The 14,847-nt window shown below is 40.6% G+C and overlaps 1 pseudogene; it reads left to right on the top strand.

Moving 5' to 3' along the window:
• Positions 9,613-14,165, top strand: Zscan4-ps1 (zinc finger and SCAN domain containing 4, pseudogene 1; annotated as a pseudogene).

The following is a 14,847-nucleotide window of genomic DNA, read 5'->3' as shown; positions in this document are numbered from 1 at the left end:
GCAGTACATCTTTGTGGGAGAGTTTTACATAATGTACATGCAAATGCTGATTCCTGTGCAAGGACACCTAATTGCTATTGTATGTTGGCAGTGTCATAAATGTTGAAGCATCTCCTGTCTCAAGGTTGTGAAAAATTGTTCTACATCACCTCTGATTGGCTAAATGTGGAGGACTTTTGAAGTTGCTTCTAGGAAGGTCAACCTGTTAAATCCTTAGACACAGTGACAATGGGACTTTGTTTATTGCCTGTTTGATTACTTTGATTATTGTCTGGTTTGTTCATTATTTAAGCTTTGTTTTTTTCCTTAACTATTTTGTTTATGCCTTAGGACTGGCCATATACTTTGTATGTACCTAGAGTAGTATAAAAGCATACTGGAAAAAAAATAAACAGGCCTTCAGCTTCAGAACTGGCTGGGGTCATGTTACAGTGTCGTCCAATTGTCTTTTTCTTATCAATCCTTGCTCCCTTCCTGAAGAACCCATTGACTGACTGAGCTGGCTTGGTCAGTTAATAAAGATCTAAATAGACAATAGCTGGGCAGGAGAGATAAAATATGACTTTCCATTCCAGTGAGGGGGTCAAAGGTGGAGATAGAGATCAAGAAGGGTGTCATGAGGGAGTCTTCATGAGAAGATGTTGGAGCAGGAGTAGCCAGGGAAAGACTAAGATGGCAGGTAACAAGACATGGGACTGGAAAATAGGCCAGGCCATCATAGTCAGGTCAGAATAGATGAATTTCTGTCCAGCTGTAATTCTTGAAGCTTCTGTATAGATATAATCTCTGTGTCATCATGTGTGAGTACACACAAGAAAGACCATAGTTAAACTTTTACATGACACAGTCCTCCTACCTCAGGCACTTGTAGGCATAACCCACTACACTTGGTTTCTTTTTCTTCTTCTTTTTCTCTGGAGAAAGGATCTCACTATGTAGCCCTAGGTGAACTCATAGACACACCTGTTTCTGTTCCCTGAGTGTTGGTAAAGGCTTGTACCACCATGCTCAGACTTACATTTGGTTTCTTTTAGTAAATATTGTGTGTACGTGCATGTGTGTGAATGTTTTGCCTGCATGTTTGTATGTACACTCCCTGCACACCAAGAGCCCAAAGAAGTCAGTTGCAAATGGAGTTATGGATGGCTCTAGGCCACCATGTAGATGCTGGCAACCAGACCCAGTACTCTGCAAGAGCAACCACTGCTCTTACTACTGTGCTACCTCAGCTATATAGTTATATAGACAACTCTAGCATTGTCTCAGAAAGGAGAGAAAAAAAAAAGAAAGAATGAAAATGATTTGTAGTAGAACCATATAGTTACTCCTGGCAGAGCCATTATTCTCTACTTTAATAGGTTTGGAAAATATATATTTTTTTAAATTGTATCTCTGTGTGTCTGTGCACACAGAAAAATGCCTGTGGCAGTGTGTGGTTAGAAGAGGGTATAGGATCCCATGAAGCTAGATTTACAGGCAATTGTTAACTGCTCAGCATGGGTGCAGGTAACTGAATTCAGGTCTTCTAGAAGAAGTTATGCTCTGGACCACTGAGTTATCCAATCAGAGTTTACCACCCCCACTGACTCTGAATTCTAATCTGAGGTGCCTCATAAAGAAGGAGTCCACTACCCAGCTTCACTATATTTGTTTTTTAACCTGAAAAATTTTTGAAACAGCTGAAAACACAAGCTGTATTATTTTCACCCTACAAAGACAGGCAAAATTTTTAGCTGTGTATTGTTAAGAAAGGTGTATATTTATATGATTAAAGAGGTGGAGAAATGGCTCAGCACTTAAGAGAGTTTACACATGCACACACACACACACACACACACAGAGAGAGAGAGAGAGAGAGGTATATCTTGGTAAAGGAACACAAAAAGGCTCTTGAATTTGCAAGAACACAGATACTTAGGAAAAATGTGGATCCTTATTGCCTTTCACGTATCAAGTATTTCACGGCTCAAGTGTCCCACTTTCATCACAAAGGTTACTGGTCTCAAGAATAGTATCTTAGGACACAAAGATATGCAATACATGTTTACAGGCTTGGTCTCAGCTCAATCCCCAACACCAAGTGAATACACAAGGCACAAGAAAGGGCCAAAGGCTTTGACCACTAAAACATCCACCTCACTCCAAATAAACTGAGGAGTCGATATCACAGTGCCATAGGTTTTTCTGGGAAGTCTGAAGAGATCTGAGATTTTATTTTTATCGGCATCTGCTTTGTAAAACAATACCTGAGATAATACTACGATGTAAATTTGTAGGGAGATGTGGCTGAAGTTTTCCTGTGTGAACTTAAAACAAGATCCCACCCCTACCACAACCCACCCCAAACCCTGGAGTTCTTTCCTGGGTTAATTTTCAGAGGGAAAATAAGGCTGGGTCTCTGGCTGCTATTGCTCTTCAGATCACAGGGTATGCTGTCATAGGAAGGGGTTGGCTAGCTTGCTTGCTTGCTTGTTTGTTTTATAGTCAAGACACTTGTGCAGCTTCCCTTTGGTGTAGATCCTGAAGAAGACCTGTCTTGTGACAAAAGATTCCCCTCACTGGTTCCACTCAAGAAATCTTTCCTCAGAAGGAGTTCACCGAGGATAACTGAGAGCTGTGTGGCTGTGAATGGTCTTCCCTTCTCTGCCACACTGGTAGGGCTTCTGTCACTGCAGCTTTTGATGCTGATTGAGGGATGAGGTGAGACTGATGACCTTGCCATGTTCAGTGCACTTACACGGCTTCTCCCCAGTGTGGATGATGGCATGGTCTTCCCACACTCAATACTTCAAATACGTTCCCCACTATGAACTCGCTGGTGCCTCGTAAGACCTGATAGGCACGGAAAGGCCTTCCCACTCATAGGGCTTCTCTCATACTCATGCCACACACTCATAGGGCTTCTCTCCAGTGTGGATGCTGAAGTGCTGGATGAGATCTTTCTGACTGGTGAAGGCTTTCACACACTTTTTGCACTCAAACGTCTTCTCTCTGGTGTGGACCTTTTTTACACAAGATAAACGTAGAGCAGTGGGTGAAGGCTTTGCTGGAGGCACTCAAAGGGCTTCTCCCCAGTGTGGATCACATTCTGGTGGATCAGGGCAGCACTCTCAAGGAAGACCTTCCCAGACTCACTGCATTCATAGGGCTTCTTTCCTGTGTGTGTCTGCTGGTGCCACAGGAGTTATGACCTGTGTTTGAAGATCTGTCCATACTAAAAGCACTCGTATGGGTTCTGCCTGCTGTGGACGATGTAGTGTCAGATGAAACCTGGCCTATCTCGAAAAGCTTTCCCAAATTCTTTACAAACAAAAAGTTTTTCAAGAGTGTGACTCCTGTTATGTAAGATGTACATAGAGCGGTGGGTGAAAGCTCTGCAGCACTCCTCACATTTATAAGGCTTCTCCCCACTGTGGATCCCCTGGTGCTGGGTAAGGTGGTGTTGGCAGTTGAAGGCCTGCTCACACTCCATGTACTTGTATGGCTTCTCCCCAGTATTGACCATATGGTGTTGAAGAAGGTATGTGATCTTGCTGGAGACCTTCCCTCACTTGTACACTCATATGGCATCATTCCAGAGTGATTCCTCCTGTGTCGAGCAAAAGGGAACTTCTTGCTGAGCACATTTCCACAACAATCATGGCCAAGGCTGACTTTCCCAGGAAGCACTATTTGAAAGCATCCTTGCTCTGTTTCTGAGGAAGCAATGTGATCAGGAGTTGGCACTGAGGCTTCTTGTGTTTACTCAGCCTGGTGTGATATGTTTAGATATGTACTACATTTTAAATTAGATTAATTGGTTTGTTGGTTATCTAGTTTCCTGAGTTCTTTATATATTTTAGATATCAGCCCTCTGTCAGATGTGTGGTTAGGGAAGATCATTTTTCACTCTGATGGCTGACATTTTGTCCTTTTAATGCAGTTCTTTGCCTTACTGAAGATTTTCAGTTTCATACCACAAATGCAGACAATGCTGTGGAACAAAGGAATCTTCAGGCTTTAATGGTAAGTAGTAAAGGACTTCATTCATATTACAAACAAATACAAGGGTATCTCATTAAAATAAAAAAAATAGGATTACAACAAAACAGAGCTATATGATTTCTGGACCTATACCCTGATAGAGAAACTACCATAGAGAAACTGAACATGCACATTAAGGTCTCCATAATTTACAACAGCAAAGAAATCATGTTCATTACCAGATAATAAAAGTGTGGTATCCACACACACCAGAATTTTGTCAATCTGTGAAAGAAAATAAAATAATCAAATTTTCAGGAACCAGATGGACTTTAAAATGATTTATGTTTGTGTGTGTGTGTATCAAAATTTTCATTTTGCTCTAATTTTATTTTATTTTATTTTATTTTATTTTTACTTATCACTTTTCATCCAGCTCACTGCTCCCTCTCAGTCACCCTCTTCCAAAACCCTTCTCCTATCCCCTGTCCCCTTCCCCTCTGAGAAAGACTCCCTGAAGGTATGCTCCACCCTGGTTATTCACATATTTGTAAGGCTAGGTGCTTCATGTCCCACTGAGGCCAGACAAAGCAGCCAAGTAAGAAGAACTTTTCCTAAATATAGGCAACGATTTTGGGGGATAGCTCCTGTTACAGTTGTTTGAGACCCAAATGAAGAACAAGATGCACACTTGCTACATACATGGAAGGCAGCCTAGGTCCAGCCTGTGTATATTCTTTGATAGGTGTTCAGATTCTGAGAGCCCAGACATAGTCTTGAAGAACATTCTTTCTCATACAAGGATGTAAATCACAATGTTCATACATATTTAAATGCAAGAAAAAGTGAGTATGATATATGAAACCAGAGAAGAGGTCAAAAACGGTAGAATAAAGAGTTGTTGAGGAATCAGTGAGAGCCGACTAGGACAAATGTGCCACTAAAGAGAAAGGATAATGAAGCACCTAGACACTTGTGAGAGTGTGTCAGGGGAATGGAGAAAAATGTAAGACAAGAGTAAAAAAATAAATGTTTGAAAATATCATACTGAACCCTAAGACTGTGCGACCACGAAAGGCAGCCTGATTTCTGGTTGAGCTAGGTTTGAAATTGTGGTGACCCCAAAGGTGACCCCAGCAAGGAATGGTAGACGTTTTGCCATGCTCCTGGACACCAGGCCCCTGACATGAGGCCTAGGCTCTCCATAGCTCTATGGCCATCAGTCAAGTAAGGGCAGTGCCTCAAGACCCTCCACAAGTAGAAAATGGGACCACAGGTCAAGCACTCTCAAGACAGATCTCCATTTTAATGAGGTACCTAAAGGTCTCAAGGGCCTAGCCAATAAACTTCCCTTCCCAGATACTCCTCCTTGCAAAAGGTGTTTAACTTCAGGCACGCCCTGAGAAAGGGGAGTGCAGTTTCACTCATCAACACTCTCCTCCATGACAATAAATGCTTTAAAATCATGGCCTGTCTCTTTTCATCTGGATCCAATGTGGGAGGCAACGAACTTTGTAGGGCTTCATCTAAAGAGTCTCGTCTAGTCTCCAGCAGAAGGCTTCTCAGCGTTCTCAGCCATGGCCTCCACCAAGTCAAGCTGCCCATCGGACAAGCCAAGGTTGCTCATCCTAGTGGGACCCAGCCTGAGCTCCTGGCCCTTTCCCCCCATCCCAGGGCTAAATCCGGCCCACTGGGGAGGGGCGTTGGTGGGCACTCAGTTCTCAGCTCTTCTGCAGCATTTAGTGGTGTCTCAGGGGACCAAGAGTCTGAGAATCTGGTATCTCTGGTCTCCATGCAGTTCCAGGGAAGCCTGAGCCAACTTGTGAAATTCCAGGGGAACTCAGACTGCACTTTTCCACCCCCGGGGCTGGTTCCAAGTGACTTGTCCTAGCCTGATGCCCGCCCAAAGCAGGAGCCCTTGAGGGGAAAGCACAGTCAAGACTACCCAGTGCTCCCAGGGACTAAACCACCAATCAAAGAGTACACATGCAGGGACCCATGGCTCCAGCTTCATAAGTAGCAGAGGGTGGCCGTGTTGGACATCACTGTGAGGGTAGGCCCTTGGTCCTGTGAAGGATTAATGCGCCACTGTAGGGGAATGCCAGGACCAGAAAGAAGGAATGAGTGGCATGGTGAACAGGGAGAGTGGGTAGGGGATAAGGGGCTTTTGAGGGGAAACCAGGAAAGGTGATAACATTTGAAATAGAAATAAATAATCAAGAAAACCAGAACAACGACAACAACAAAACTCCAGCATCCTACCTCACTGAGTAGCACCAGCCCTGAGAGGACTCGGGATCCCACCATTTAACCCGCATAATAATATGTATACTAATTTAAAATTTAAAATACAAACCAAATATTTTTTAAAAGACTATGGTTTTATAGTGAATTTTACTGTATATTCACTATAGTTCTAATAGTCAGTGAAGCTCACTCTAAATACTTGACATTGTCATCGTTATTCTTGTCTTATCAGACCTGGAGTTTGAAAGCAGAGTCTCATACATGAAAAATGAGTACTCTGCCTCTGAACTACATTATTTCATTTTTTTATGAATTATATATCATTTTGACAAACTGCAGGAGAATGATATGTGTAGCCATATTACTTTGTAACATACATACTGTCCTGCTATTCTGTGCATTAAAACATGTCATGTCTGTGTCCCTGATGTTTTACTTGAAGAATATGGCATATAAGTTCCTTCTTCTTTGCTTTATAGAATATATTTTAAATTATAATAATTTCCTCTCTAAAAGTAATGTTTTTGTTAAGACCTATTATTTTGTTATTACTTTTGTTGCGATTACAAATACTTTTCTGAGAGAAGTTCTCATGTTGTACAAACTCTATTCATATAAAACACCTTTTCATACAAAAGAAAAATTGCTGTTTTATCTCCATTCTAACTCTTGGTTTTTTTGTCGTTGTTGTTTTGCTTTGGGGTTGTTTGTTTGTTTGTTTGTTTGTTTTTGAGACAGGGTTTCTCTGAATAGCCCTGGCTCTCCTGGAACTCACTCTGTAGCCCAGGCTGGCCTCAAACACAGAAATCTGCCTGCCTCTGCCTCCCGAGTGCTAGGATTAAATCTGCCTGCCTCCACACCTGGCCCCAATTCTAATTCTTAGTATAAGTAAAATAATGCAGTGAGTTGTTCTGATGCTGCTTATATTATCATGCTAAATATTGGCTTCTTAATCTGTGGTTGTACACAAAGTACAGAGCCACACATCCACCAAATGATGCTCATTGAATATTGTGCCGAAATACAACTGGTCAAAAAAAAAAAAAAAAAGCAACTTGCTCTGATTGGCCATTGGAGGGAGAAAGGTGGAATTTGAGGACTGAATGAAGAGATTGCTGGTAGAGGGAGAGAAAGAAGAAAGAAGACTTAAGTGGAGGAGGCTGCCATGGGAAGAGATGAAATATGAACTCTTGGACAGAGAAACAGCAAGTATAAGGGACTTGATCCTTGGGGAATAAGTTAGAATAGCTGTAAATCTGCCCTATTTAGGCTTGAGTTTTAAAATAAAATAGCTAGATTGTGTTTCTTTTATATGGACAAGCTAGCATTATGGATCCCTTCCAACAGCAACAACAAAAAATGATTTAAAAGCATGGCTTCTACCTTCCTAGTAGTAGTGGTTCCAGGACAACCTTACTACTTCTATCTTCTTCTTCTTCTTCTTCTTCTTCTTCTTCTTCTTCTTCTTCTTCTTCTTCTTCTTCTTCTTCTTCTTCTTCTTCTTCTTCTTCTTCTTCTTCATGCTTTTGTGCTTTTTTTTTTGATACCTTCTGTTCATGCAAGCCTGGCTATGTTTGAGCTCTATTTGAAATCCAGATTTGCCTCAAAGTGATAGAGATGCTCCTGCATCCCTTTTCTGATCTAGGATTAAGTGTGTAGCAGGGATTAAAGCCACTAACCTCCTTCAAGTAATCTAATTGCTAAACTGAATTGTGCCCTTTGAAATTCGCATTCAGGAAGAAAATATTGAACAACAGTAAAATGTTTACTGTTTTCATGAAAAAACACTTTCATCTGAATGTTTCTTCTTGTTAGTATTGCATTAATTCATTGATATACTGAACATCATCAATAGCAACTAAAACAAATTGTATATTTTTACATGGTGAGTCAATCATTGTTGTAACAAATGGCTAATTTATTTGAAGAATTTGTAGTGCTTTCTTTGTCATGTGACATTTTTTTTTCCATAAAGAGAAGGGCAGCTTTAGGTTTAAGCATTCAAAATTATTGGTTTTGTGAATGTAAAAGACTTCAGATTTTAGAAGTTGTAAATCACTGATTTTCCAGCGTATTTGGGGTAAGGGAAATTAAGGTTCTATGTTTTAGACTGAAGTTCAGTACAATCTCAGTGTTTGAAGATAAAACATCAACATGTGAATTTAGGGGTCTCAATTGAACCTATCAATTAGCATGATTGGACAAAGCAATTCACAAAGGCAACCACCTTTAACTCGACCACTCTGGAATTAATGGCAAGGATGTGTCAATTTCAGGTCAACCTGATCCACACAGTAGGGCTATTATATCTAGGCATACATGGGAATAAATTGTCTCAAGATGAAATAAAAGAAAACAGAGACAGAAAAACAAAAAGGATGTGTGAAGTAGTGAGGTCACTCTGGGATGTCAGCACTGAGGAGTTAAAAGTTATATGATTGTAGTGCAAGACCATTCTGAACAACTTAGTGAGATTGTGAGCAGACTAGGATACCATATAGACATTTGTAAAAAAAAACAAACAAAATAACAAAGAAACAAACAAACCAAATTTGAGAGAGAGAGATGGAAAGATAGAGAAAACGAGAGAGAACAACAAAGGCCACCACATTTTGCCACAAATTTTAGTCTCTCCCTAGAATACAGTCCTCATATGATGTCCATGTTTTCCCAATAGGCAATGCACATTCCTCTCTACCAAAAGATATAAGTTCCCTTCAGCCTACATCTTTACTATATTGTGCTACAGACACCTTCTGGATTTTTCCTGCCCTATCTGATCCCACTGGCAAGGATTCTACAGAGTTCACTGAAGCATTTAGGATCCAATCTCTCTGGAAACAGGAAATTTTAACAAGTTTTCATTGACTACTATGTGAGAACACAGGATCAGAGGTCATAGAAGATAAATGCCAATCTTGGAATTCCTCTTCAGTGTGGTACTATTTCCATTCACTACAGTGACTTACAACACTTGATTAGGAGATGATCTTCTTCCAAAGAAGAGTCAATCATTGCATTGGAGATGCAAAACTAGAACTGAGTTAGGATTCCTTATGTGATTCAATCAGCAGGAAAAAATGTCTTTCCTTATTTTGTTTGCTTGCTTGTATTTTATGCCCCCTTTTGGCATTATCTGTTCCCCTAGGTCAGACAGACCTTGGATCTCTGGGCTTAATAGGCAGTGCTGGGGACTACTGACTCTCCTGATTCAACTTCTATTACTTGGAGTACTATGGATAAAATGGTAATCTGCCCCACCCAGGGACAGGAGGTATGATAGAATCACCATGTGAATTTAATCGTCATCAGTAACCAACTAACGGAAGCCAGGGGCTATAAAAGGGAACCAATCCTAATAGAACCTCAGATGAAGCAGAGCCAAGGCAGGGACACACAGTGCCTCCCTGGGCTTCTTGGCATCACCCTTAAAGTTCACTGGAGAAAGAGGTGAGGTGGAGGAGTAGGTAAACTTCCCTACCTAGTGGTCTTGAATGTGTGAGTATATGTGTATTTGTGTGTGTGTGTGTGTGTGTGTGTGTGTGTGTGTGTGTTTATTTGTGGACTTGGGAGAATCTTCATCACAATTATGGGTAGATCTCAATAGTTCAATATTGCATTTTGGAAGCTTTACTGATCAAGAGGTTGATTTTTCTAAACTCTAAAGAAAACTGACTTGGTAACCTACCAGGTATGTGTGTGAATATTTGATTGCTTCTCTGTGAATTTAATATTACTGGTTATTCATTTTAAATATTTTCTTATGAAAGTATTATTCTCTGGTACTTTGAATGAGACAGAAGGGTGAAACTTAAAATTTGAGGAACAGCAAAATAACTCCCATGTTTTCCAAGGTGGGAACAGACGACATTGCTGTGTTCTTAAGATCTTATGACAGATCTATACATCCTAGATACAGGACTCTCTGGTTATTGAGTCAATTTTTTTTTCTACTTCTTTTCAGTTGTTTTGCCCATTTCCAAAACCATGTAAGCAGATTGAAAGGACTATAGTGAAACATTTACTGTCAGGAACCCATAAAACCATCTGTGACACAAATCTCATTTGGTTTTGTGTTTGTTTTGTTAACATTAATTATGTGTTTCTTCCTTTTTTAAATTCACAGCTTTTATAGTACATCCATCAACTGTTAGCATTTTCCTAAAGTCACAAAACAGATACTAAACTGCTATAGTTGAATCTTTCACACCATTGTCACCACAATGGCTTCACAGCAGGCACCAGCAAAAGACCTTCAGACCAACAATTTAGAGTTTACTCCAACTGATAGTTCTGGTGTGCAGTGGGCAGAAGACATCTCTAACTCACCAAGTGCTCAGCTAAACTTTTCCCCAAGTAACAATGGCTGCTGGGCAATTCAGGAGCTGCAAAGTCTCTGGAAGATGTTCAACTCCTGGTTGCAGCCAGAAAAGCAGACTAAGGAGCAGATGATTTCTCAACTGGTCTTGGAGCAGTTTCTCCTCACTGGGCACTGCAAGGACAAGTATACTTTGACAGAGAAGTGGAAAGCCAGTGGTAGCGATATGAGGAGATTCATGGAGAGTCTGACTGATGAGTGCTTGAAGCCTCCAGTCATGGTGAGTTCCTCGGGGGCTTAGTTGGAAGGAAAGGCAGAATCATTTGGGTTTGGGGAAAAGTAGGGGGTTATGTATTGTTTGTTCTTTGATTGCTTGTCTATGTTGTATTTTACAAATGAGATTATATTCCGTAACCAAAATATTTATACTGAAGAAAAATGATTGCCTCAAATTACCATGAATATAGCAGAAAGGAGCCTATCAAGTAGGTTTGATATGCACAACTAAGTCTAGTTTATTTACATGTTAGTAGAGAGAATTAAGAATTGTCCTGGGGAGGACTTTAAGGATGTAGAGGAGATAACTTTGTGTGAGACCAAGCTTATTCCTGGAGATGCTTACTGAGTATTCATGAGGACTATGTTAGATCCTGCCATGAACACTTATACACCGGGTTCACAGTGCTAGCCTGTGATCCGTGGAAGTGTGTTGCAAAAATTTGGGATTAAATTGACTAGATGGATTCTTAAACTGGCTATTACATATCATTGATTTTCTGTCTAGAAAACTGAGGTGTCAGAATGGTAAAGTTCTGATATTGAAATATGGTTGGTGCTGTATACAAAAGAGCACCATACCCATAAGAATTTCTGTGATGCATAATGGTGCTTCAGTCCAAACATTCAAATTTGGATAGATCTAATATAGATTTAATTATGTTGGATGTTTTCTCAAAGCCGTGATTTGCAAAATTCTTAGTTATTTACAGAAATTGTGAAGTTGAAAATATTCCACCACACCATATATACATTCCTACATACCAATTAAAAACGCTTCCTATTTCAGATATTTTGTTTAGATTTTTCTTGGTTTAGATGTATGGTTCATTTCCTGGTTGCTTGCTTGCTTGTATTTGTGATTTGCAACATGGTTTTTTGTTTTTGTTTATTTGTTTGTTTGTTTCTGTGTTTTTTGAGACAGGGTTTCTCTGTATAGCCCTGGCTGTCCTGGAACTCACTTTGTAGACCAGGCTGTCCTAGAACTCAGAAACCAGCCTGCCTCTGCCTCCAAAGTGCTGGGATTAATGGCGTGTGCCACCACAGCCCCGCTGAAGCATGGTTTCTTTATGTAGTCCTCCTTGGCCTTGGAAGCAGAGGAATTACCCTCCCTCTGCTTCTCAAGTGTTAACTTAAATGGTTTCAGGGTTTTGTTTTAGGGATTGTTTTTGTTTTGTTTTGTTTTTTGAGACAGGATTTCTCTGTGTAGCCCTGGCTGTCCTGGAATTCACTCTGTAGATAAACCTGACCTCAAACTCAGAAATCCTCTTTCTTCAGCCTCCCAAATTCTGGGATTAAAGGCACGTGCCACCACTGCCCAGCTAAATTAAATCTTTTGACCACACCTTGCAAGTTAAGAATTATACTGCATATACTCTTTGAGTTTTATTTTAGGTTTAAAATTTCATACTAAGTACACTGCTCCCCTAATATCCAGCCATGTTCCTGAGAGCAGGCCTTGTGCTTCTTTGAGACACTACATCCAAAAAAAAGATCAGGTAAAGTTAAGACAATCTGAAAACATGGGCTAGCCAGTTCAAGGAAGGCTCATCCTCCTGCAATGTGTTGACCAGTTAAAGAAACTATGGTTGGCAGATCTCACAGGAACACAACTTTGTGTGTCTCTAGGGACAATGAGTCGGCATTTGAAAACACATTATCTATAGTGACTTTAGAAGTCAGAATTTGTGAGTGCCAGGAAAGATCATTAGACTTAAGGCCTAGAGGAATGAGCTAGTCAATAATCCAGTGTCCCTGTGCTAGCAGGTTGAGGTTAGGTGTCTGCAATCCACGTGCTCGTGCATAAGAAGAACATGTCTTCCCTTACAGGTCCATGTTTCAATGCAAGGACAAGAAGCCCTCTTTTCTGAAAACATGCCATTAAAAGAAGTCATCAAGCTTTTGAAACAACAGCAATCTGCAACAAGGCCAACACCAGATAATGAGCAGATGCCAGTAGACACCACACAAGATAGATTATTGGCCACAGGTTAGTTGGTAACCTAGATAAAAGAGTCATGTTTTGACGGGGTCCATTTTGGGTACATTTTCATAGATTGTCTTCTTTCCAAAGGACAAGAAAACAGTGAAAATGAATGCAACACCTCTTGTAATGCTACTGAAGGAAATGTTGGTGAAAGATGTGGTGGAAATGAAATGGACTCCCTTCTTATTATCCAGAAAGAACAGCACCCTGAGCATGAAGAGGGGAATGTTGTTTGTCGATTCCCTCATGGTGCCAGAAGAGCAAGTCAAGGCAACTCTAGTCATCATGTAGACTTCCGGAGTGCTCTGACTCCTGCGGATGTCCCCATGGAGGAACAACCAAAGGATTTATCCAGAGAAAACATCTCTGAGGACAAGAACAATTGCTATAACACTTCCAGGAATGCAGCTACTCAAGTATATAGCAGTGATAATATTCCCAGGAAAAAAACAGACTCCCTTTCCATTAACAAGAGAATATATCATCCTGAGCCTGAGGTGGGAGATATTCCTTATGGAGTTCCTCATGATTCTACAAGAGCAAGTCAAGGAACATCTACATGCCTGCAAGAGTCACTTGGGGAATGTTTTTCTGAAAAAGACCCTAGGGAGGTACCAGGGTTGGAGTCTAGGCAAGAGGAGCCTATCTCTGATCCTGTCCTTCTTGGTAAGAATCATGAGGCAAACTTACCATGTGAAAGTCATCATAAGAGATTCCGTAGAGATGCCAAACTATACAAGTGTGAAGAATGTTCTAGGATGTTCAAACATGCCAGGAGCCTTTCATCCCACCAGAGAACTCACCTGAATAAGAAGAGTGAATTGCTTTGTTTCACCTGTCAGAAAATGTTCAAACGAGTCTCTGACCGCCGAACCCATGAGATCATACACATGCCAGAAAAGCCTTTCAAGTGCAGCACATGTGAAAAGTCCTTCAGCCACAAGACCAACCTGAAGTCTCATGAGATGATTCACACAGGAGAAATGCCTTATGTCTGTTCCCTATGTAGCCGTCGCTTTCGCCAATCATCCACTTACCATCGTCACCTGAGGAATTACCACAGATCTGACTGAACTATCTAACATCCTTAGCAGAGACTGGTAGAGCTTCAGCCTCAGTATGTCATCTTCAAAGAGAGAAGAATGTTGCTACTAAATTGTACTTTCCCAATGATGATATAACATGCTTGTAGAGTGCCACTTTTATGTTTTGTTTTGTTTTGTTTTGTTTTGTTTTGTTTTGTGTGTGTGTGTGTGTGTGTGTAATTTTTTGTCTGTATTTCCATAGTTCCACAGCATAAGTTATTAGAATACTTTGCTGTTAATTCTTGAGTTGTTTCTTGCTTTTAAACAGTGGCCTTCTGGTTGGCAGCTTTATACACCTGTCTTTATGGCATTAGAGTTTCCAAACATTTTCTGATCTCCACTTTTATTCTCTACAGTGGTCCTGACAGAGGCCTGCCATTCCCTCTGACATTTTTCTACCTGTTGGGGTTTTAATCCACAGTCTTAAGGTTGCAAGTTAAATGCATTGCCTTTTCAGACATCTCCCATGTCATGTCTACTGCTTACAGTATATTTCTCTACATTACTAGAATGACATTCAAAGTGGAGTAATAAATAAATAAATAATCAACAATTGCTCAGAGTAGTTCAGAGGATCCTCCCCTACCTGTTCAATTATCATTCTCCCGACATTCTGCGTAGCTCTGGTTTCAGAACACCTATGCACTTGGTTCACGGACCAGGATTTATGGATACTTGTCCCACATGATGAAAAATAGCTGACAAAAGCAAGTCTCTTTCCATGAATAACTTTCAAAAAACTAATGTCAAGAATGTGAAGTGGCATAAGAGTCATGTTGAGAAACAGGATTCTGTGCAGGTTTGAAGACAACAGGCACAGGCTAATTGAGTGTGTGTGCGCTTGAGATTCCCATGAGTTATGTAAGTTCCCATATCAGGTAGAAACATTGAGGATGCATTATGACTTTGCCAAAATGTTCTGGTGATACCTTTCACCAGGCAATCAGAAGGCTTCAGTTTTAAAAGTACAC

This window comes from Mus musculus, chromosome 7 (genome assembly GCF_000001635.26).
Source record: "Mus musculus strain C57BL/6J chromosome 7, GRCm38.p6 C57BL/6J".
NCBI classification, from domain to species: Eukaryota; Metazoa; Chordata; class Mammalia; order Rodentia; family Muridae; genus Mus; species Mus musculus.
The sequence above is the reverse complement of the archived record's forward strand: the minus strand, read 5'-3'. Positions and strand labels throughout refer to the sequence as shown.